Here is a 23,760-nt window from a genome sequence, read left to right on the forward strand (position 1 = left end):
CCTAATGTCTTCTAGTGAGAGTGAGAGCCAGGAGTCTAACCTCCAAACACACTCCAAGCCCATCCTGGCCAGAGGGCGAGGGAACACACCGCCACCTGTGACCCATCCATAGGAACATTCACATCTCTCAACCCAGCTACAGTGGCGGCCTGAGCAGTTCAGCTCCTGCAAGGGCCAGATGTGCTGGTGCTTGAGCTGGTCTGTTCCAGGGGTAAGGAACTCAGGTTTTGGAGTCAAATGGATTCTGTTTCAAAACCTAGCTTTGCTATGCCTAAGCTCTGTGTGACTTTGGACATGGTTCCCTACTCTTTGGGCTCCAGGGAATGGAGACAACGGTACAAACAACAGCCAAGGGTATTTGTGAGGTAACATGGGGATGTATGTAAGTGCATCCTGATGCCCTCCAGGTAAGGGGTAAGCGCTATTCTGACACCAGACAATCCTGTGTGATCACAATCCTTTGAGGGCCAGGTTTCTTGCCTAATGGAGAAGCAGCACAACTCCCACAGAACTGCATGCAGCCAGGTGATGAAATTTAGAGCAAAACAGAAGAGTCCTCTTGCAGGAAAAGTGTTGGAGTCTGCCCCGCTTATGTGCACTAAGGATTCATGGCAATTGCTGGGCTGAGTGACTAATGCCAGGTTTGTGTGTATGTGGCCATATCTGGGATTCTGAGCATGTGTAGCGTTTCAAGCACCGGGAGTATCTTTGAGTTCTGGGAAGCTGGGAAGGTCTTGAGATAAGGGAAATAGTTTCTGATTGTCTGCCAACTTCCAGATTCTTCGATAAGTACTCTCTGGGCTTATTTAATTCTCCCCTTGTGGAGGACTCTCTTTTTCTCTTGCAAGTGATGAATTCACCTGTGGCCTTGTAACTCATGGGGCAGAGTCAGGCTCTGAACCCAGAGTGCCGTGATCCCATTCAGGGTACCCGTCCTGCTCTATTCTCAGCCTGTGTCTACACTGTTGTGTGCTTCCCAGCCTCTTCCCTTTTCTCCCTCTGGGACCCTCCAGCTCCCACTCCCCCACCCTCTCTCCACATCTGCTGATTCACACTGTCTCTCCTCTTCTGTTTCCTCCTGCGTCACTGAGAGTTCTCACTTGGCTTGAACTCCCGCATGCCTCCTTACCTACCGGAAGGTAACGTCTGAGGGAAAGTTACTGGTCTCGACTCAAAATCGTTTTAGATTCTGGAGCAGGGCAAGTAGAAACAATGAGTTCACATGTGCATGACTAATTCAAAGCACTTTCATCTCTAAAATGTCAGACTTTATGGTCAGTGACTGCTCCAAAGTCAGCAGTGATACTGTGAATATTAAAATTCCCTGGGTGGGCAGGCCCTATTACTGGGTGTTTGTAAGAATGAACCATTATCTCCGAAGGTGATGCCAGTGCTCTTGTCTGGTTCTGCAGTACAATTCGAAACTCTGACCCCCTGAACATGACTGGTCACCCAAGATGAAGCTGCCCTAGGTGGAGAAGGTCACCTGGACTGCAGCTCCTCACTGAGGCACATTATGTCCCTCACTAAGAGTGGGGAAAGCAAAGAGACGAAAGCAGAGTAAATGAAGGAGGTCTGCCCAAGGTCATGCAGTAGACAAGTGCGTCTGCTGCAGATCTGGGTCTGGTCTGGCTACCCCTGAGCCTGCTTTCTTGCTACCACCACTTTAGCTGCCTTTTGCCTCCCCAGCTTTCATGCTACATACCTCCTCCATGTGGGACCCATCAATGATACAAGACAAATTTGGAATCTTAATTAAGAGTCTACTTCAAATAACCTTCAGTCTTTGAAGAAATTAGACCTTAGAAAAATGCCTATCGGTGTTGGCATCTGGGAAGCTGGCTTCACATTCCTCTTCTGGGCTGTCTTTTCCTGTCTCTGAAAGTCTTAGAGCAGTTCAGGCCCAAACAAATTCTTAGCAAGCACCTTCTCAGCATGAGTTCCTGTTTGGGCACTAAGGATCAGGAATGGCTGAGGATCAGGGATGAAGCTGACTTATTCCATCTTCAGCATCCTTTCTTATGCAGACATCTGTAAATGCAAATACCCAGCAAGTGTGGGTGATGGGAAAGGCTTTTAGCCTTGTTCAGTGTGCTTTAGCTCTACTGCCACCTGGTGGTTGAGTTTTGACCTCCTCTAGTCGACTGGGGCAAAATGTGAGACCAGTGTCCAGGTGAAGAGGCAATGAACACATAGGAAACAAAAGGACCCAGGCTCTGAATGTTTATCCAATTATTCGCTCATATGTATGGCAAGAAGTTTCTGAGAACTCCCGTGTCAAACCCTGCACTGGGTATCCGGTACACAGAAAAAGATCAGTTGAGGATCCCACAGTGCAAGAACACCACCTGACAGAGATGTGCAGACGTTACAATGAATAAGATACTCTAGACATGACTTCATGCTCTGTACGTGGGAGATGGAAGTCTCTAAGAGGTTCAGGAGGTCGCATGGATGGAGTATTCTGCCATGTGGGGCAGAGCTATATGACAGGCTTTGGTGAATGCAATGGCTCACAGAACTGACTGCAATGAATGTTCTCCATGTGCAGTATGTGACTGGGCTGTGGCTATTCTAGAGATCCACCCAGAGAAGAGCCCAGTGCAGGGGCCGCTAGCACATCAGCTTCCCCGAGGCTGAACACAGAGGATGTAGACCACATTTCCAATTGCAGCCTACAGTCCACTCAGTCTAGACCCATGGCTGAGTTTATCCTATTTCTGTTGAGATGGCAACCTGAAAACCAAGGTGGGACAGGGGCCAGCGAAGGGGCCAGCGATGAGTGTTTTTTTTTTAACTGTTACATTATTAGAGGCTGGAGCAATAGCACAGTGGGTAGGGCATTTGCCTGGTATGAGGCCGATCGATTCCTCCGCCCCTCTCAGAGAGCCCGGCAAGCTACCAAGAATATCCTGTCCACATGGCAGAGCCTGGCAAACCACCCGTGGAGTATTTGATATGCCAAAACCAGAAATAAGTCTAACAATGGAGACATTACTGGTGCCCGCTCGAGCAAATCGATGAGCAACGGGATGACAGTGATACAGTGATACATTGTTAGAGGAGAGAGCACATATAGAGTGGGATATCCTTGTTTCATTCATCCCTTTGCTGAGCTTTTAGGTGTGGTCATTGTGATTGAGGGATGACATCATCCAGTTAGTAGGATTCTCAGTCATGAACAGAGGAATATGAACAGAGATAGCAACCAAAGAGCCCCGGGAGCTTAGGAGGTCCCATAAGACTGGCCAGGTGAGTATTTTTTATCAGGCCAATCTATAAGATTAAGCATGCCCCTGTGGTAGCTGACAGAGAAAGATATTTATAGAGCTCCACCCTGTGTGCTGGTAGGTGACTGCTATGCCATATCCTGGTACCTCAGCCTACTCCCAGCCTCACAGACAGGGAACAACTGGTCCCACAGCCCAGTTACCCCTTAGAAAAACACAGTACTCACTTCTTCCTTCTCTGTGCATACAAATTTATTTTTCTCTGTGCAGAGCTAAAGATTGAGGAAGAATGGACTTAGCATGAGTACTCCAGCCCCTCCTAGCCCTCATGAGCACAGGGTGGCCTTAGGCTCTGATATACTTCCTTCCTCAAGAGCTGAGTTTCCTATAAGCCCAGACATGCCTCCCTCCTCTTGGATGGTGGGCAGAGAGCAGAGCCCGTGCTGTACCTTTGCATCCATAATGTACTGTCTGAGGATTTTTTATTACCCTGTCGAGACAAAGAGCAATGGGATGCATTTAAATTCAGGACCCAAATCCACTGCAGCTCCCTGTCTGAATCCTTCACAGCAGCCTCTGCTCTGGCTTTAAGAGCTACTCACAGATTCTACCAGGCCTTGCTACGAGACCCTCACATCTCTAACCCCCTGCCTCTGGTCCAGATGGTAGAACTTGATGGTAAGATTTACTCACATACACAGAGTCTCAGTGAATCGTTGCAACATCCCTGTGTGGGTGGAACTCTACTTTTAGCTTCATTTTTTTTCCAGCTTAGATAGCAAAGGCTCATGAGAGAAAGTCACTTAATACAAGCATACAGCTAGTAAGTTGTTGTGTAAGTCAGGGTTCCCCAGAGAAACAAAGCCAACAGAAAACACACAAATATGTAGAAAGGGGGTAGTTTTAATGAATTGCCTCATATGGTTATGAAGGCTGAGACATCTGAAAATTGCAAGCTGTGGCCAGTTGACTCAAAACTCAGAGCAGAATTGATATTGTGGCGTTAAGTCCAAGGTCACCCCATTGCAGAATCCCCTTGCTTGTTTATTGGAGGGCAGTAGTTTATGCTAGTCATACTTTTAACTGATTGGATGAGGCACCCCACATTATGGAGAATAGTCTGCTCTGCTTTAAAGGCATCAGTTTAAATCCTAATCACCCAAAATACCCTTTCAGAAACATTCAGAATAATGTTTGGCCATGTATCAGGACATTATCTCCTGAATAAGTTAATATATAAAATTAACCCTCTCAGTTGTAGAGCTTGGTTTCGTCTCAGGCCTGTTGCTTCAGCTCCTGAATTGGACTATATTACACCCCCCACAAAAGGATTTAATCTGGATTTTAAAGGCAATTCTGACGGGGTGACATTTGGGTCAACTTGCCAAATATTGGGTCATCATGCATAAAAGCTCAGGAGAGAACTGATCATGTGAAGAAACTGGCCTTTGTGGAATAGTGAGTTCATGCAAAAACAAAAAAGCCTTAGAAATGAAAGTTGGAAAGGTCCTTTGGGACCAGATCATAAGAGTCTTGAGTGCCATAGTACTAATTTGTAGTTTTAGCTTATAGGCAATGGCGAGCCAGTGAAAATTCCTGAGCTAGACCAAGAATGAAGAATATGACTATGTTAACCAGAGGAATCGATATTATATTTTAGAAGGAGGCAAAGAAGAGCCAGGTCTATTTACCCTAAACTGGTAGGTGATACATGCTTTTGATTTTGTGAGTATTGTGAAGTTCATACTTTATTCACAAATTAAGAAACAGACCACCAGAAACAGCCAAGAAGTTTGATCAGAGAGAGATAAAGTAACTTTCCCAGGTCACAAAGAATGTAGTTATTGGGTGTGCGTGCATATGTGCGTGCGTGCGTGTGTGTGTGTGTGTGTGTGTGTGTGTGTGTGTGGTGTGTGCTAGATTCCCAACTATTACTGTCTCATTTCACAACCCACATTTTTAACTCTTAAACTGCAGTGTGCAACAGAGAGGATCTGTGGCGTGGGGACTGGAGTGTGGGAGGTCTACCCTTGAAGGCTATAGAGAATGAGAGGGTTAAAAGGGACAACGAGAAAACAAAAACTATGAGTTCAGCAACCGAAGGCTATTCTTTGAAGACTAAAGCCTGGTACAGGAATAGATGCTAGAAAGCGAGACCCAGTTCTGCCCAAAAGTACATAATGTCAGCTGGGGGAGGCCTCCGAGGAGTTGGTGGCCCTTGCCAGAGTCTATCCCCAGTGACAGTCCAGTTCTTTTCACTGCAGCCTCTTTGTGTTGGCCAAGAGAAATGGGTGATTTCTCACTGCTAGCAGGCCCTCTGCTGGACGCTAGCCTCTACAGCCATTCTGCCCTTCCAGAGTTAACCCTCCTGTGCTACAATAGAACAAATTCTGTGGAAAGGGCAGAGATTTCCTGGTTTGCTCCCATCTGTAACCATTGCCTTACCTGGTGGGAGGCATCATCTGCTGTAATTAGGCTTCATTAAAATGCTGATTAATAACATCTTGCCTGGGCCAGGCATATGATGAGATTGGCCCAGTCACTGTAAATGTTAGTGTTCTTTGCAGCTATTTACACACAGTTAACACCCCTGCTGTGCCCAAAGGGGAGGAGACAGCAGAAGCTGCGAAAATGCCCCTGCACTTGGGGAGCAAGATGCAAGGAAATGGCAAAGAGATGGAAGTAGAGTCTCAGTGCAGAAGACGTCAGGGGGGCAGCTTGATCCCTGAGTATAGATTACAGGTTGAGGGTCACCAACTGATCCTGCAGACAGTGAGTTTGAATGGGAAAATGGTTGCTGGATAGTGAGTTGATTGGCTGGTTGAATTTTGAGTTTAGAGGGCCTTTGAGTATGGATGGTCTTTACTATCCAATTGGTCACTCCTCCTCTAATTCTTTCATGCCATTTACTGCAATATGTACATTAAAAACTCATCCTCTGAAGACATTTGACTTAAGACCCTTGTGTGCCTAATGAGAGAAGAGGTGGTAAGAACAAGGTAATAGTGGAAGAGTGTAAAAAAAAATATTCATAGAAAGGCACAGAGCAGGAGCAGGGACCTACTAGTTTTTGCAGGTTTTACAGTTTTTGCAAATAATATGAAGAGAGTTCAGAAACAAGGATACCTCGGAACTTGCAGGATACACCCACTATTCAGGGTTGTTGGAGTATGAGTATAGGATGCGAAGAGAAAGATACGTGGATCAGAAGAAAGTTTCAGAGAAGCTCAGACAACTCAGAGAACAAATCCAGCAAGAATTAAAGCCCAGAAGGAAACCTTGAATATGATCTCCCCATTAGGGCTTGGATTTGATCTGGAGAAAATATGGAGCCCATTACAAAGTTTCCATGAGGAACACAGTCCCCTTTCCATTTTAGAAATGTCATTCTGGAAGCAGTGATAATGGATTAGACAGTAGCTAGACCAGAAGCTATCACAGTAATCTAGCTGACCATGGGCTTCAATCAGGGCAGAGGAGCTGATTTTCACTCTGGAAACACAGTGAAGTCATTTTTAAGGAGGATTCAGTGAGAGATACACTGGTTTCCTTCCTTGAGAGAAATCACCTCTGGTTGATCATAGATGTAGTTGTTGAGCCCATTTGAATTACAGGAGTAAGTACCTAAGTGGAATGCTGCCTCATACCTGACTTTTAAAGAGAAATCAAGGTTCATGGGAAGATTAACATTCAATGTAAAAATTAGGGAAGACAAAATCTGTGGTTTGGGACTACTACTCTTGGACCTGTCTGTAGAAACAAAACTGTCAAGTTTTAGTTTGAACTCTCAGAACTAAACCTGGGTTTACAAATCTCAAAACTAAGGCTTCCTAGTGATCACTCTCCCAAAACTGCCATACATTTCTTCTTTTTCTCTGCCTCTATGTCTGTTTATGTTAATCTCCCCCACCTCATTCTCTCTCACCCTCCTTCCTTTCCTCCATCCCTCCCTCGCTCCCTCCCTCCATCCTTTAAATTCAGTCTCTTTCTCTCCATCCCCACCACTTCTGATTAGACAAATGACTCTGGGAAGAGGCCAGACTCTGCCCCGGTGGCTAGGCTAATTGATGACTGCTATAGAATTGCCTAAGTGAGGAACTCTTGTCATTAGCAAGAGATGGGTTGCCTTGGCCTACAACTAGGAAACCTTTGAAATCCTGCATCTAAATTGCCATTCTTTTGACTGCTGCTAGTGATGCTAATTAGCTGTGTTAATTGGATGTTTTGATATTTGAAGAGCAAAGCAATCCAACTTCTTCCTCCAGAAAGCCAAAATTATTAATGAACTTGGCAGCAGCCTTGGCTTTCTATCCACAGTGGGCACAGCCAAAGATTTTGGGGCAGGGAAAGGGGTTGTTTGGAGGAAGTGTCTTGCTTGTTCCTGGGGAGAGGGAGACACTACAGAGCTCCTCAGAGGCAAAAATCACATGTTGGGACAGAAGAGTCTCAGATCTGGAGATTGGAGGCCAACACAAGGAGTGTAACTCTGTTCTTCCATTACCTCTTGAGGACAGGGATGGTTGTTCCAGGAGCTCTGCATCTGGGTGCATAGCACAGTGCCTGTTACACAATTAGCAGTTAACACATATGATTAAGTGAAAAAGCAACCCAAACATTAACTATGGAATTTATTCAAATTCTAGTTTGATGCCTTTCTAGTTTGATGACTTGAGCAAAAGTTATTCTACACCCCTCGGTCTTAAATATCCTTCCAATCAGACCAATATCAGATCAATAAATAGATCTGATAACCATAAATTTATACAACTTTTTGTATTACTGTGGATGCTTTAGTATCCCATTGCAAATGGTATCCAGTCCCTTGCTTGCCTACCCTGCCTCTACCTTGACTTGGCTTAGATTATGAAACAGCATAATTAAAGCTAAATATTAAGATACGTACCAAATTCCATGAAAACACAAAGAACTAAGCAACTAAGCAATCTTGAGAAACTGGGAAGACTTCCTAACCAGGGAAGATTCTGACCTGGGTTGGGAAGGCTGAGCAATCAGTCACAAAGCATTTAAGCAAGAGTGAAAAGAAGAGACAGGTACCACTCTAGGATTTTAAAGGTGAGCAGAGAGGAGCACTGCTTTGAAAAAATGGCCAAAGTGATCTCTTGTGTACTATTTTTTTTAAGGAGGAGAAACCTAAAATTAATGACAGTAACAGGAATCTTAGACAGAGAAGGCTGAGTGCATGGAAAGGGACTTCATAAAGAACTTTGTTCAGGAAGCCAAGCCCACAGTCTAGCTAATTGGTACTTGGGACATTTTTTAAAGTATAAGGAGGGGAGGTTCAGCTCAGACAGATTGATGGTGAGTTCCAAAGTTTCAGAACAAAGATTAGTGAGTGATAGTTGTATCTAAATGGTATTTGTAGAGAAAGTAAAATCTAATGTGTGAGATTATAATGCCCCTTTAATGTGTGAGAGTGGTTGTGAGGAGGGAAGTGGTGAGGATTAAAGGATGTGTGTTTTAAGTTAGGGACACTTGCTGGTGGGAGGGGTAGTGGGTATAGGGTTAAAGCAAGTGAAGGGAGGGTCTGGAGAAAACTGTCAACTCAGTTACACTGTGTCCAGGTCATTCAAGTTTCTAACATTTAAATCACATTAACATTAGTCCTTTATGCTCTACCAGTCATAAAACGTGTTTGATATGGAACTAGCATATATTGAGCTTCTGCTGTACACTAATGAAGGGTGCTTTAGGCACAATATTCTTATTTAATCTTCCAAACCATTTTGAAGTAGATCTGGGTTCTCTTACATCCAAAGGAATCCAGTGTTAAGCAACTAGTTAATAGGATATTTTTGACTCGAACATCCTTGATTTTTGTTGTTATTGTTGTCGTACTAAACCATGCTTACCAGAAAGTATGTTCATTCTATACTGCTTCCTTATGCCCTGGATGAGGGATGGGGTCCGTAGGGAGGAGTATGAATGTGTGAGTGAACACAAGTGTATGTATATGGGCATGTGTGCATAGACATACATGTGACTTCTCCCATTTGTCTGCATCCAGCTACCAACTGTGTGCTCAGGGAGATTCTGATTACTTCCGTCCAATTAATGCCCTGTTCATTCTTGCTGTCTCCTTGTGATTAGAATTAATTGCTGCTGATTACACTGTGTGGAAGGGAAGGGATGGTCATCAGCATTTCTGCTTGGGGGATAAAAACATTGTAATGCAAAACAAAACGAGTACCTGAGGACTGAAATTAAGAAATTCTCTCTGTTGAAGAAAGGTTAGGCATTCTGTAACCAAAATCAATAATTTATGAACCTACCTGAAGGACAACCTGTCTCAGTTCTGGCCATCTGTAAACCTAAAAGAGAACCAGGAAATGTGGAAAATTGTGTATAAATACTGTCCGTGTGCTCTTGCAAATAATCTCCTCATCTGTAAAGTTAGGAGATTTGATGAGGTAAATTCCAAGGTCTCATAGTAATAGAATTCCTTTGCTTGCAAGGAACAAAAAATGCAACTCACAGTGAGAGGTGGAAAGGAGAATTATATAGCTCACCAAACTTACTTCCAAATAAGAGACTCTGTGAGGAAGATATGGTCTCCAGCTCCATCTTCAGCGCTGACTCCCATTTCTGACAGGCTGCCCCTCATGGTAGCCAGCAGCAGCTCCTGGTCATTTCCCACCCTCTCCACAGTATGGACCAAGGTATTTCCCATAAATCCCATGACTCATGCTCACTGATTTTGTGTGGTTCCTGACCAGGCACGCTGCAAGAATTCAGAACTCTGATGGCCAAAATAGGGTTAACTCTAGCCCCATCCAGAATCAGGGCTGTATCCAGTATTCCAGAGCCATGGGAAGATTGGGGGCTAAGCCAGTAAAATTGAATGTTGTGAAAGGGTGTAGGTAAATAGCAGAAAACATGGGGAGATGGATACTTACTGAGGATACCTACTCTGGCTCAGATATTTTATGGCTTTTTTTAGCCACTAATGGTCTAGGAAATATGAATCTCAGGAAAAGTTGGGGAATACTTGAAGTTAGGAGATGCAGCTAATGGCAACAAAGAGGATCAAACTCCTATTTCTGAGTATCTTTTCTGGGTTAGGCTTTGTATGAGGCATTTGCATATTCATCATGTCATTTATTTATTTTTAATTTTATCGAATCACTGTGAGATAGTTACAAGCTTTCATGTTTGGGTTACAATTACACAATGATCAAACACCCATCCCTCCACCAGTGCACATTCCCCACCACCAATATCCCCGGTATACTCCCCCTTTCCCAAGCTCCCCCCGGGATGGGAGATGTGTGCCGAAAGTAGATAATGGGCCAAACCTTATGACCTCTCAATGTTCTGTGTTGGAAGCCATACTGCCCAAAAGTAGAGTGAGAGTATGGGGAATATCATCATGTCATTTAACCTTTACAATATTTCAGTTAAGTCTACTGTTAGACCTGTTTTACATATAAGGGAGATAAGAGTAAAGGGTGAAATTCCTGTTCAAGTTCAGTTATTATTCATTGCTTTTAGTTTCCACAAACAGTCTGTAACTGTCTTCTTTTAAAAAAAATTTTTATTGAATCACCGTGAGATACAGTTACATATTTACAAACTTTCGTGATTACGTTTTGATCATACAATGATCGAGTACCTATCCCTCCACCAGAGCCCATTCTCCACCACCAATGTTCCCAGTATCCCTCCCACCACCAGCCCCCATCCCCACTGCCTCTGGTTCAGCCCTTTTGGAAAATAATATGGACGTTTCCCAAAAAATTAGAAATTGAGCTCCCATTTGACCCAGAAATACCACTTCTGGGAATATATCCTGGAGATGCAAAAAAGTGCAGTAGAAATGACATCTGCACTTGTAGCTGTCTCCTATTAGGTTATAGGAATCAGGATGTGGATGAGCAGGCTCTGTTTTCCAGCAGTTCACTATCCAGTGGGGAAGAAAGAAGTAGCAAGCAGTGGAAATCAGGAGTGCAGTGGGCTCATCCTGGTCTGAAAGGAGACAGGTCAGGTCTGATATCCAATCTGTCTTCTGGGCCCCAAACCACACAATATTCCTTTCTCTCCACTCAAAGCACAGGTCTGGGTTCTCTATATTGCCTCAGTGGGATATTCCTCTGCCAGTCTGTGGCTCAAAAGGAGTCCATGACTTAGTGGGCTTCACTCTCTATGTAGAACTCCCTGGTTGTCACAGGCAACTGGCCCTTTAATCCCAAGTCTAGAGGGTCAGTCATTGATTGTTCCCTCCACAAAACCTACTTCTCTTCGAATGGCAAGATCTTTGGTCTTACTCCTTTCCTCCTGGGAAATCCCTGTCAGATGGTAATATTCAGGTTCTCCTTCTCCAATAGACAACCTGTTTGCAAAGACACTTTAGCTCTTAACTTCTTTTCTAAGGCATGTCAGAGGAAGATCAGAGCTACTATCTCACCCCACTCTCCCACTCCCCAGAATCTGCAGCTTCCTGTCAACTTCCTTTTAGCCGTCCTGCACTCAGCATCTCTCTCCTCACAGCCACAGTGTCCATCCATCATGAGCTGGCGACCTCTATTTCTTTCCACAGAGAAGCATAGGGATGACCTTGGTCCAGGAAGGAGAGGCCAAATTTCTCTCTAAATGTCTACCAGTAGCAGCAAAACATTCATTAAACTCCTACTGTGTCATATACTCTGCTCAGCCCTGGGGCAGAACCTCATAATCTAGAAGAGACAGAGCTTTATAAAAGGAAAACACACACACACACACACGCATACACACACACACACACACATAATGTTATCAATGAGATATGCCTAAAGACGCACAAAAGTGCTGGAAGGGTACATGCTGGTGGGCAGTGTCTTGGCCAGGACAAGAAAGGCTTTCCTGAGGGAGAGGCCACTGAGCTGAGAGATGGAAATTGGTAGGCATTACCTTGTAGCCCTGAAAGAGGGAGTCTGGGGAAGCCTTTCAGTCAGAAGTCCTGCCATAGAGGGAGCGTGATGTGACATATTACTAGGTGAAGAAATCTTGCTGCTCAAAAGAGAAATGGGAGCACAGGATATAATCTGACTTGTTGTCTTGTTACTAAAGCAGAGCAGGATAGCGTGAGACACAAAGCAGGCATGTTTACTTCCTGACGCTGAGCAGATCCTGACTATCGTATGTCAGAGGGAGGGAGGCAGTGAGGCAGACACCAGTCCAGCTGGCCCATCAGAGGTGTGGGAGAGTGAGAACAGGAGAGAAAAGATCCAGAGAAAATGTATCTTATCCTGTATATGGGGCCTGTATGTTACCCTTGGGGTGCTTAAATTCAGATTCTTATCCATCCTGTGAATGAGGTCATTTCAGCTTTGCCTGACATGAAACCAAGATGTTTTTCAAAGACAATTAGATACAAAGACCTTTCACTGATTAGATTTCATGATGGACTTTCATTATAGAAGCATCAGAGTTGTTTAGTGCAATAGTGTAGTGAAATATTAGGCAGCACTACAGGGGAGACATGTCATGAAAGGAACTGGAGGGAACATAGAATGCTCCAGATTCTAGGAGCCACGATCAGACTTCTGGTCCAGGACCGTTGGTGACACCCCCACTGCGTTCCCAAAACAGGAACCAGTCATGCTATCTTTGATGCTTTTTCTAGTCTAGCAGCCTCTGCCAAGATCCCACATTCAACACTCAAATCACGAGTTTTACTTGACCACATTTCTACTTCTATTTCTCCTTTTTCTCTTTTTTTCTTTTTCTCTTCCTCGGGCCCTCGCCATCCTGCCTGGAATGGAAAGGTTGCTCCCTCTTGTCTTCAGTCCTTGTAAGCCATCCTCCCCCGGAGTAGTCATCCCAAAACCAAATCTAACTTTCTCCCTCCCTTACCACAGCTCCTCAATACCTATTGCTTCAATACCTATTGTATTGTTTTTGCCTTTTGCATCACAGGAGAAGCTTATGACTCACCTTTGTATATTTCTCTTTTTACCTTTTCCTTCTTGTAGAATGTATTCTGGCCACAGAAGCTATCACAGAGCCGTTGAAGGGATCACAGTGTCTTAGAACACTTGCGCAGTCTTCTGCCTGTGTTGTCTTCCACTGTTTTCCACATGGTACCATTCTTTCCTGCTGTGCTGTGACCTCCATGAGTGCTGAAGCCTTGTATTTAGTGCATAGTTATGTTTCAGTATGTAGAAAAGCATATGGTAGGTTCTTAATGATGATAAAATTGTTTAATGAAGATTCATCTTTTATAAACAAAGATATCCCCAATTCAACTCTAATGTTGCCTCCACTAAGAAGTCTTTCTACATTCTTCCAGTGCTTTTTACATTCTGTGTCCCATGCCATTACTTCCCTCTGCTCTGCATAAAGATGCCATCTACATGTCTTCTCTAAGAGCTGCTCAAGATCAGAGACAGGCCCTGGTGCCAGCAAAGGTTTGTGGTCCACCACTTTCTAGCAATAATCTTTGTGGCCTATTCTTTTGAACTGCCACAGACCAAGGCCACCACACTCTCTGAGGCTTTAATGCAGTGTCTTTAATGCAGGAGGCACTTGGACAGATTCTAGACACTTTTGGTTCCACCCCAAGTCTAGCTTGATTTCACTCCCAGGCAGTGCTACTTTCTCACCAGTCCCAGGAGTCAGGATATAAAAAGTGAATGAGTCAGGAAATGAGAAACAGGAATAATACCTGGGCGGAGGAGATAAACTCGAATATCTCCAGCCGCAGATCTAGAATGGGGATTTTTAACATTGTAGAGGGTACAGATAACTTTGAAAATTATAAAAAGAAAAGTATTTTCCCCAATGTCATTCCAGAGAAATTTACCTATTCTATAAATTTGACATTTAATGTCAGAAGAGTAAGGAATCTCCTCTTAGGTAGGAACTCCTAATCTAAAGTCAACCGGGCATCAGAGCTGAAAGGTTTCAAAACGTCAACAAGTCACCCTAGCCCCCAGCCTGAGATTGGAAAATGTATCCCATCCACATCCCCTTCTACCCACACCAGGATCCCAAGCCTGGCCAGCAGATAAAACATCTTCCACTTCTAACACCCTTTCCTCCTCTCTCCTTCCTGGCTCTTCTAGATGCCTCTGTCAAATCACTGCCTTTGTCTTTGCTCTTGTTTTTATTGTGTGTCAGTTGACTCTACTGCTATCTAACAAATATATGTGAGAATCTCCCGGAGACACAGAGTCAAGCCACCACCAAGCCCCAGCAGTTTCTGAGAAGAGTCCAGCTAGGCAGGCATCACAGATTGTGAGAGCCAATTTCTAGAGTCAGTCTTCTTTGTGACCAGAAAGAAGCTTCCCTGCTCCAGGACAGAGGGTAGAGCAAAGAAGGTGAGACGTAAAATTAGAGACCAACAAGGTCAACCTCCAGCCAGTTTTATGAGGAGGAAACTGAAACAAAACCCTCAAAGGAGCCTACAAGGTCTTATCTCTGAACATCCAGAAAATACAACTTTCTTAAATAATTTCCGCATCCTCTCCCCCTTTCTTCTAATCTGTCCCTCTTTTTCTCCTTTCCTCCCATATTTTTGGTTATTTGTCTTTCCTCTACCTCTGGGAATTGTCCTAACATGCTAAATGGCTCTTAAAACAAATTTGAATGTGACACACCCTTGTTTTTGAAGCACTCATTCTTTGTTGGAAATGACAGCTTCATAAATAATAATAACAAGAGTTGCTACATACCAGCATTTTCCTGGGAGCTCTGAATGTTTAATTTTTGACCAATACTGTAATTCTAAGAGATAGGTAGCACCATCCACTTCACAGATGAGAAAAACTGAGGCTCAGAGAAGATAAGCAGCTTGGGGAAGTCACACAGCTAAAAAAAATATGCGGGAGCCTAGATCAACTCACACTTTTCTGGACTCATTCCAAGTAGATGTACAGAGCATAAGAGTGGAGGGTGGTAAATCAGGACCAGACCAGGTTAGAAGATATGAGAGAATGAAGCTCAGAAAATATGGGGGTGAAACTTAAGACGAGAAGAGAAATGAGGATGCGAAAACAATAGTTCAGGTGAGGGTTTAAATCAAATGAATAGTAGTGAGAGAGGAGAGGGCAGGTTTATGAGGTATTTGCGTGGTGAAATTAACCCTAATGCCGGTGTTTCTAGCTCATGAGAAGAAGCAAACCATGCAAATAACAAAGACTCTGGAATTAGAGGTATCTGGGTGCAGATCCCAAGAAATCCACCTGGGTTTATTGGGAAGCATCAGGCATCTCCTAGTAGTGCTGAGGGCCAAATGGGTGTCTGGGTTGAGCAACAAGGAAGGTGTTGCACTCAGAGTAGAACCCCACTTGTCATACTCCTGAAGTGCCTGGGTCCTCAGCTCCTGGCTAAGCAGATGAGCTCTCTGAGGACATGCCATATCTGAACCATGAGCCCCAAGAATAGTCCCTAAAACATAGATGTTTTCTTACATGCGAATAAAATCTAAGCAGAACTTGTCAAGTAACTTGGAATGAGAGTCTATCCTGGATAATCCAGGATGTCCTACAAGCAACCACCAATGTTTCTGGAAGATGAAGGTAGAGGGAGATTCAACAGACATCAGGTAGAGACAGTGTAAGCACAGACACAGAGACTGATATGATGTGCCCAAAAGGCAAGGAATGTGAGCAGCCTCCAGAAATGAGAAGCGACAAGAAAGAGTTTGTTCTCTAAAGTCCTCAGAGGGAATGCAGACTTGAGAAATCCATGATTTGGTCCATAAGATCCCTGTTATTTGGGCCCATTTTGATTTCTGGCCTCTGGAACAGTGAGTGAATACATGTCTCCAAAGCCACCAAATTTATTCAGTGGCATTAGGACATGTGTTTAGGGGCTCAGATATCCCAAAGATTTAGTCATTCCTGAATAGTTTGAACCCGCTCCCCATTTACATGTCTTAATCCATGCTGGAAAATGCCTACCTTTCCAAGTTGCATTCACATATTAGAAAGAAGGTCTCAATTTCTATTGCTTGTCTTTCCCTTCTCTCTCACCTGTTTCTCTGCCTTCCTTGCTGTTTCTCTTGCTATCTCTCTCAGTTTTGCCTCTTCTTAATGCATTCTTCTCTTCTTCCCGTGCTTCTGTGTTCCCATCCTCTCTGGCTCTGCTGCCTTTCTCTTCTTTTCTATCACTGTTACCTATATTGTTCTCTTTCTCAATATTTGATTTTTTCCCTTGGTCATCCACTTTCTATTTGTCTCTACTGCTCACTCCATTTTTCTCCAGGTTTCCAGGTGGGCTTTCTTTCAGTCCTTCTGCTAATCATCCCTTCCCCATCATTCTACTCCACCCTGATGCCACTGGCCTTGTGCCTTCTTGACTCCCTGCATCCCTTCCATTGGTCCTTGTCTCTCTGCCTGTCTCTCTTTGTTTCAGCCCTATCCTGCTGAGTCTCCCCTCTCTCTTTCTCTCTCTCCCTTTCACACTCATTCACAGGTCCCTTAATCAAAATGGGGTATCACTTAGAAGTTTTCTACAATGGTGCAGGACTCTGCAATTACATCTGCAGTCTCCACACGCATTTCAGCAAAGAATTCATTTGTTTAGTCATGCACCTGTCCAACACTGTGGGAGGATGGGAGAGGGAGGCAGAGACAAAAGATGTTTCATTGTGGCATTGTTCTTCTGGTTCTACCTAGCAGCTCCCAGACAGGTGCCTCTTAATATTCCAGCAGGGCTGTCAGCCCTACCAAAGAGAAATAACTTTTCTTGGCCTACCCCTTTGCAGAATTAATCTTTTCTCTTTAATGATGATCATCTGTTGCTGGCAGAGGTAGGCGTGTGAGCCGAGAAAGAGTCCTAGGTGTGGGTTTCCAAACAGGAGCAGGTGGGTGTTAAATTTCCTTATTTGGAGGCTAGATGATGACAAGGAATAGACCTTCACAAGGAGAAGGATGGTGTCTTTTCCCCCATTATTGTCTAGTTCATAGAGCAATGTCTGACATCCAGAAGACATTAATAAATACCTGCATGCATTTAATGAATAAATGAACTTCAGTACTCATTGTATCAATTACTGATGTGCATCATTGAACAAGTCACTGACTTCTCATCTGCTAAATGGGGAGAGTCACATGATCTGTCTTTTTCATGCAACATGGTAGCTAACGAGCAAGTTAGAACTCAGCTTCCTTCAGTGCAGGTGAGCTTTCTGCTCATTTTGGAAGAGCTGCAGGGTGTTAGAAGTGTGTGGACTTCAGAGATGAAAGTCTGGTGAGGCGGGGGGTGGGGGTGGGGAGGATTAGGAAAGGGAAGAGAAATCAAAGGTCACATGTAGGGTATGTGTGTGATGCATCAACTCTGGGATCACTTCCAGAAGTGGGAGGATCCCCAATATAGAAATTACCATATGCCAGGAAGGAAGTGTTACTGATGCCCACCAATAAGAACCATCCGTAAAGAAGGAACATCTCCCTTGTAGTGGACTCAACTGCACTTTCTAAGGGCCCACTTCCAAAGTGACTGACTGGGAGGGCTTTTGTTTAAGATAGGAAGGATCCCCACTTTCTTGCTTCGTCTAACACCTTCTCCAAGCCACGTGAATTGACCCAGCTTCACCTCTTCAATGAAGCATCCTCAGACCAATACTGAATGCTTCTGTCTGCTCCCTGTACCCTACCACCCCCAGCACTCTCTTTACCCTTTTTATCATACCAATTATTACTTTCTGGCATCCTCTAAAATTTACAAATGTTTTAGATGTGTGTATAATAGTTAGAATATAACCTCCATTGAAGACAAGGATCTTTGGTGATTTTGTTCACACTGTGTGTGCCAAGCTATTTTAGGTAGTTAAAATTGGGGATACACAATTTTATGGAAGGTCAGATCTTACATAAGAATATTATATTATGGGGGCTGGAGTGATAGCACAGCAGGTAGGGAGTTTGCCTTACACACTGCCAATCTGGGTTTGATTCTCAACATCCCATGAGCACCACCAGGGATAATTCCTAAGTGCAGAGCCAGGAGCAACCCCTGTGCATTACCAGTGTGACCCAAAAAAAGCAAAAAAAAAAAGCGAGAATATTGTATTATGAACTTCACTTCTATATACTGTATTGGCATTGGAAAGGACTTGAGATTATGTTCTTTTTATTAAAAATTATTATAGTTTAGGTAACATGGTGACAATGTTGGTAGTACTTTCAGTTTTGATGAACACAGTTAAGGCACCTTCACTGCCACCAAGTTTTCTAAGACCAAGAAACTCTACATTTTCCCCAAGGAAGTTAGAACTCAAGAATGGAAGCGGCCAGTGCTGAATGAAACATTGGTGGTCTCTTGAGTCTCATGTTCATTCAATGCTCAAGATCTCAGGCACTGAGAGTATAGAACAGTAGGGTCTGTGGTCTGTGTGCTTTCCTTGAAGCCCCATGAACACTTAAGAATAAGGATCTATGAGCCCCAGAGGCAAGAAAACAGAGAACTGAGCATAATGTACAGCATAATTCTGTTTGCAAGATTTGGGGCATGGATAACCTTACAGAGTTGATTGTTCAGAAACAATTTCCATGATCTTATTTTATCCTGTTTCTTTCTCAGGACCTGGAGGCTTAGTAGCTCATAGAGATCTTAAATTCAAACCCAACTCCTGATCTCTGCTCTGAACCTGCTCCTTCTGCAAGCTTCTACATTCCTGATTCTGGCACTCCATCCACCCAGCTGCTAAACCTAAAAACGTAGTGCTGTCCTTCATTTTCTCTTCTCCTTCATGCTCCACCTCCTGTCAATTTGTCTCTGCAAAGCTTATCTTCCACTTTTCACTGCCCCGATCTTGGTCCAGGCCCCCTTGTCTTCCCCTGAGTCAATGCCTCAAAGGAACGTGGTGGAGGTTCCTTCTTTCATGCTTGCTCTCTGATTTGTAGCATAGCAGTGACCTTTCAAAACCCTAAATCAGGCTCACTCATCTTCCCAGTCAGAAAATCAAGACTCCTTTCCATAGCCTAGAACAAGGTTCCAGGTGATATAGTCCATGTTTGTCTGTCCACATTAGCCCTCTTATGTTCCTCTTTCTACCCAAGGATGCTTCCAGCACCCAACCTTTCTTCACAGATGCTTCTGCCCACTCTCCATCCCTATTCACAGATCCTTGGCTGCATGACCTTTGGAAGCAGCGCCCACACCAACCTTCGTTATAGACCCCATGCTTTTTTTCAAATGTAAGCATTTGTTTATCTCTTGTAGGCTTAAGAACCATTATCTTGATAGTTTTCTGTATCTTTTAGATTTTCAATATTTTTACCCTGGTTTATCCTGATCCTCTCAGGGATCCTGAACTCTACAGGTCACCCGAAGAGACATTGAGTGAAGAAATGATAGATACAGTCATAAATAGTCACTGGATTCTTCTGCATACAGAATAGGGATTCATGTTCCTTCATTTGGCATAAAAGCCTTCATTCATTTACCTTTAGCATTCCCTGGCACATGACCTTATCTTGACATGTAGGTGTCATGAACTCCAAGGTCTTTCTATGTTTCTAGCCCAAAGTTGTGAGCCCTGAACTCACGCTGAACTTCTGCTGATACTCCTCTTGCTCCCTTTATCCTTTTCAGTTTCAACTTTATTCTTCATATTTTGTGCAAACATCTACTTTCATGAAGCCTTTCACCAACATGCCACTTGGATTACATTTCTTCCCACTTGTCTACAGAATTTAGTGTTTGAATGCATGGTAATATTCAAGGAAGGAGAAAACTTATGCATGTTTTATATGGTATTAAAAGACACTAAATTCGTGTGTTTACTACTAACCGTGTTGCCAGAGACCCTGGGTTAATTAGGTAAACTCTCCCATTTCATTTTTCTCTTCTGCAATGTACAAGCAGAATCATAGTTTTGACCTTCTAAGGTTGTGGTGGGCTGGGTAATAGTAAATAAACTGTATTGTACATCCACTAAATACTAAAATCTAAAATAAGTTTCTTATGTGAAGGTGACAGTGCAGCAGCCTGGTTGATAATGGAGTTCATGGGGATGAGAGTTTCCTCCTTTAGACTGCAAACTATACTCATGTAATTCTTTCTCTAGTCCCAATTCCCCTCATTCTTTGTAGAAGTGTGTACTTGGGAGGAGTTTAAAAAAAGCATTTTAAAATATGAATGAGACCAAACAGAAAATGTGCAAATCCTCATTTCCCATTGAAACTTCTTCTGAAGCAGTAATTGGAAGCTATTCCTTGATACTTTCCTTTGCTTCAAGATAATCCTACGCTGGTCTCCATGTCCCCCCAGCTGGACCCTCCAGCTTCACTGACTTGAGGACCCTTTGCAAGAAATACTTAAATAAGCTACAGAAATATCTTAAGTGTCTTAAGATATTTGAAAATACTTAGTATCTTAGTATTTTCAACATACAGACTATGCTGAATTTTTTTTCTTCAGTTTTTGGGCCACATCCAGCAATACTCAATGCCCAGGGATTCCTTCTGGCTCTGCACTCAAGAATCACTGCTGGTGGTTCTTAAGGGACCATATGGGGATACTTGGGATCAAACCCAGGCCAGCCTCATACAAAGCAAATGCCCTACCAATTGTACTACCACTCCAGCCCTCTATCCTGAAAATTCTGTTTGCAACAAATAATTGGGAGTTTTCACCCCAATTTTTTCCCCTTCTAATTCTACAGTATATTGGAAAGGAACAATTCCAAGAGTTATTGCTTTCTCCTTGCCTAGATCTTAAATCTTTGTTCAGAGACAGCTTGTTTTAATGGAAAATGTTCACTGTTTCCCCTCCCCCTACTATGCCCCATATCTTTACTCAGAGCTATTACTCCCGTAAATCATCTTAAGAAGATCAGAAGTTCTCAGGGTTTGATGAAATTGTAACAAGGTTGGAGAAGGAAAATGGAAGGAGGTTGTCTTAGTCAACTCCCACCTTTAAAGCACTCCTTTAAAACAGATCTTGTCCAAAACCATGCATGGGACTAAATGAGCTACTTATTTGATTAGTGAAAGAAACCCAGCTCCTTTCCCTCTATCTCTGAAGGGTTTTCATTGACTAGGATATCTTCAGGGTCATTTCAAGTAAATCAGGGAAAATGGGGAGGGGCCATGGATTCACCCATCCCCTTTTCATGTTAGTTCTTTAGGGAAGGAATGAGTGGGATACCCATCCAGTGGGCCTCAACGTCAATTCTTGGTTCTATGCTCAAAGGTCGTTCCTGGCTATATTCAGTGATGCTGGGGATCAAACTAGGGCTGGCCACATGCAAGGCAAGTGCCTTACCCCCTGCACTGTCTCTCCAGCCCCATAATTCCTGTGTTAGTTCTGACACCCTTTCTCCACACAAGCCTGTGAGATAGGTATCATCTTCATGTTGTACAATGAAAAGGGAGCTTAGAGTGCTGGAAGGACACAAGATCTCACAGAGTTCTAGTTGTTTGTTTCTGGCTTTTGTTAGAAACAAATATCCCAATATTAGTGTGGAAAACAACAGCTATTCTCTTGTGTTTTCTCTTATGTCATAAATCTGGAGAGAATATGCAAGACTGTCCAAGGAGGAACTTCTGATGCAGTTGTAGTCAGTGGAATTGCTGTAGAGTGCTGAGGGGCTGAGAGGAGGCTGGAATCTCTGTCTCTGTCTCTGTCTATCTCTTTCCATCTTGCTCTCTCCCTTCCTCCTATATCTCCTCCCTTCTTTTTCTTCTTTCTCCCCACCCTCTATCTCTTTGTCTCTGTCCTGTCCCCTCCTTCGGGTTCTCTCTATAGCTAGTCTGGCTTTCCTCAAATATGATGATTTCAGGGAAATCCAATTGCTGACAAGTAGATTCGGGGCCTTCAGTTCAAGGATTCCAGCACTCAGGAATCACCCTTTCTAACCTCTCCACAGAAATCACCTCTACTGCTTTGGTTAGTCACCCTTCTTTTGATTACAAGTGAGTCACAAGTCTACAAGGTCACATCACAGACCATCACGTGAATTGGATACAGCTTTGGTATATTTGACCTGCTACTGCTGTTTCCAGTCTGTGGCAGAGCCAGGATTTGGCTTAGGTACAGTGGATTCCAAACCTTCTGCTGCAGCTTTTAAACCAGCAGGCTCAGGAGACCTCTCCTTCCCATTACCTCCTGACCCATGAACACTTGTGACTCTTACTGTTGGCATGCAAACTGGGATCTGTTCTCCTGAAGTGGACCAGAGCCTGGCTCAGTTAACACAGCCAGCTGCCTCTTCAGACCCTGGCGGTGAGATAGCCTCTCAGGTCTGCTGGCCAGACAGCCCATGGCCAATGCCAGCTTGTGGAGTTCCCAATGAAGAGGACAGTGAAGGTCAGTCATATTCAGTGGAAGAAAGCAGGTGGCAGGCCCAGAGCACAGTGAGTCTGCGGCACTTGTCATTGTCATAAACAAGTCGTCTGGTGTTTTTCCTTCCCCCACAAGGCTCTGGTCTGGGATGACTCAGCCTGTGACAGGAAAGGTGCCTTCAAGTTGGGAAACAGCCCAGGGGGGGTAGAAGCTCACGAAATTGGAGGCAGACATTCCTGAATTGCAGTCCTGACTCTGCCATTGCTGGTTGTATGACTTTGGACAAGTTCTGTAACTTTCAGAAAAAAGGGGAAACAAAAATACCTTTCTCCCTGGGCTGTTTTGAAAATTAAAATGCACTTATAAACAAGGTGCCTACCATGGTGCAAAGCACACAGTGGGTACTTCATAAATGCTAATTTTTGTGTCCCAAGTCATGTTCATCCCCAGCTGAACAACACTATGATAAGAACTCACTTAACTATTCTTCCCCAACTGCATCAGTTCCCTGACCTTGACCTTGAGTGGAGTAGTGGCCAAGACTCTAGGGATGTGACAAGGATACTCAGGTGTCTGGAAACTGAGGATATGGCTCTGGAGACAGAGGAGTCAGGGAACATGGTCTGGGAGCTGGAATGATATGGGCAAAAGACTCAGAACTTCTGGAGTACGATGGGCAAGGGTAGGGGTGGGAATTACAAGCATAATACTGGGCAAGTAATCAGGGACCCCTCTGTGAATGAACTAGTCAACTGTTCCAAACAGTTTAAAAGCAGCAGAAGCACAAAGAGTTCTTAAGTGGGGTGGCATGGTCAGATCTGCACTATAGATCACCCTCTGTGGCTATCTTGTAGCAAACGGCATAGAGATAGGTAATTCTATGGCAGAGAAGCACTTTAGAACTGAATGACCATAATCCAGAGGAAAGAAGGTGCTGGGCTTTCATACAAAAAGGACAGCAGGAGACTGGAGAGAAGGGAACCAACTCAAAAGATAGAAGGTTCTATGGGTGAGAATTGGTGGCAGATTTTCAGAGACAAGGCCAGTGACAAGTGCTCTGAATGCAGTCACTTCAGAAGGCATGAAGTGTGGGCAAGGGCACTGGTCATGGTCATAGTCCTGTAGAGTATCACAGAAATCTTTATAAAAGCAGTGTCACCTAATCAGAGAATTGGTGGATGTAAATTAGAAAAGCAGAGGCTTTTCTGCTTTTTCCCCTTTCTGCAGTCAGGGGAAACGACTCATGTGAAGGTCTAGAGGGATAAAATAAAATGTACAGAGAAGTAGGTACTTGTGTTGT

At 43.8% G+C, this 23,760-nt stretch overlaps 1 protein-coding gene across 1 annotated transcript in view; it reads left to right on the forward strand.

Moving 5' to 3' along the window:
- The window catches only part of AGBL4 (AGBL carboxypeptidase 4), a 1,336,770-nt gene that overhangs the window by 1,305,194 nt on the left and 7,816 nt on the right, over window positions 1-23,760 (forward strand). The gene's annotated exons all lie outside the window — the stretch shown is intronic.

Source organism: Sorex araneus, chromosome 5 (assembly GCF_027595985.1).
Source record: "Sorex araneus isolate mSorAra2 chromosome 5, mSorAra2.pri, whole genome shotgun sequence".
Taxonomy (NCBI): domain Eukaryota; kingdom Metazoa; phylum Chordata; class Mammalia; order Eulipotyphla; family Soricidae; genus Sorex; species Sorex araneus.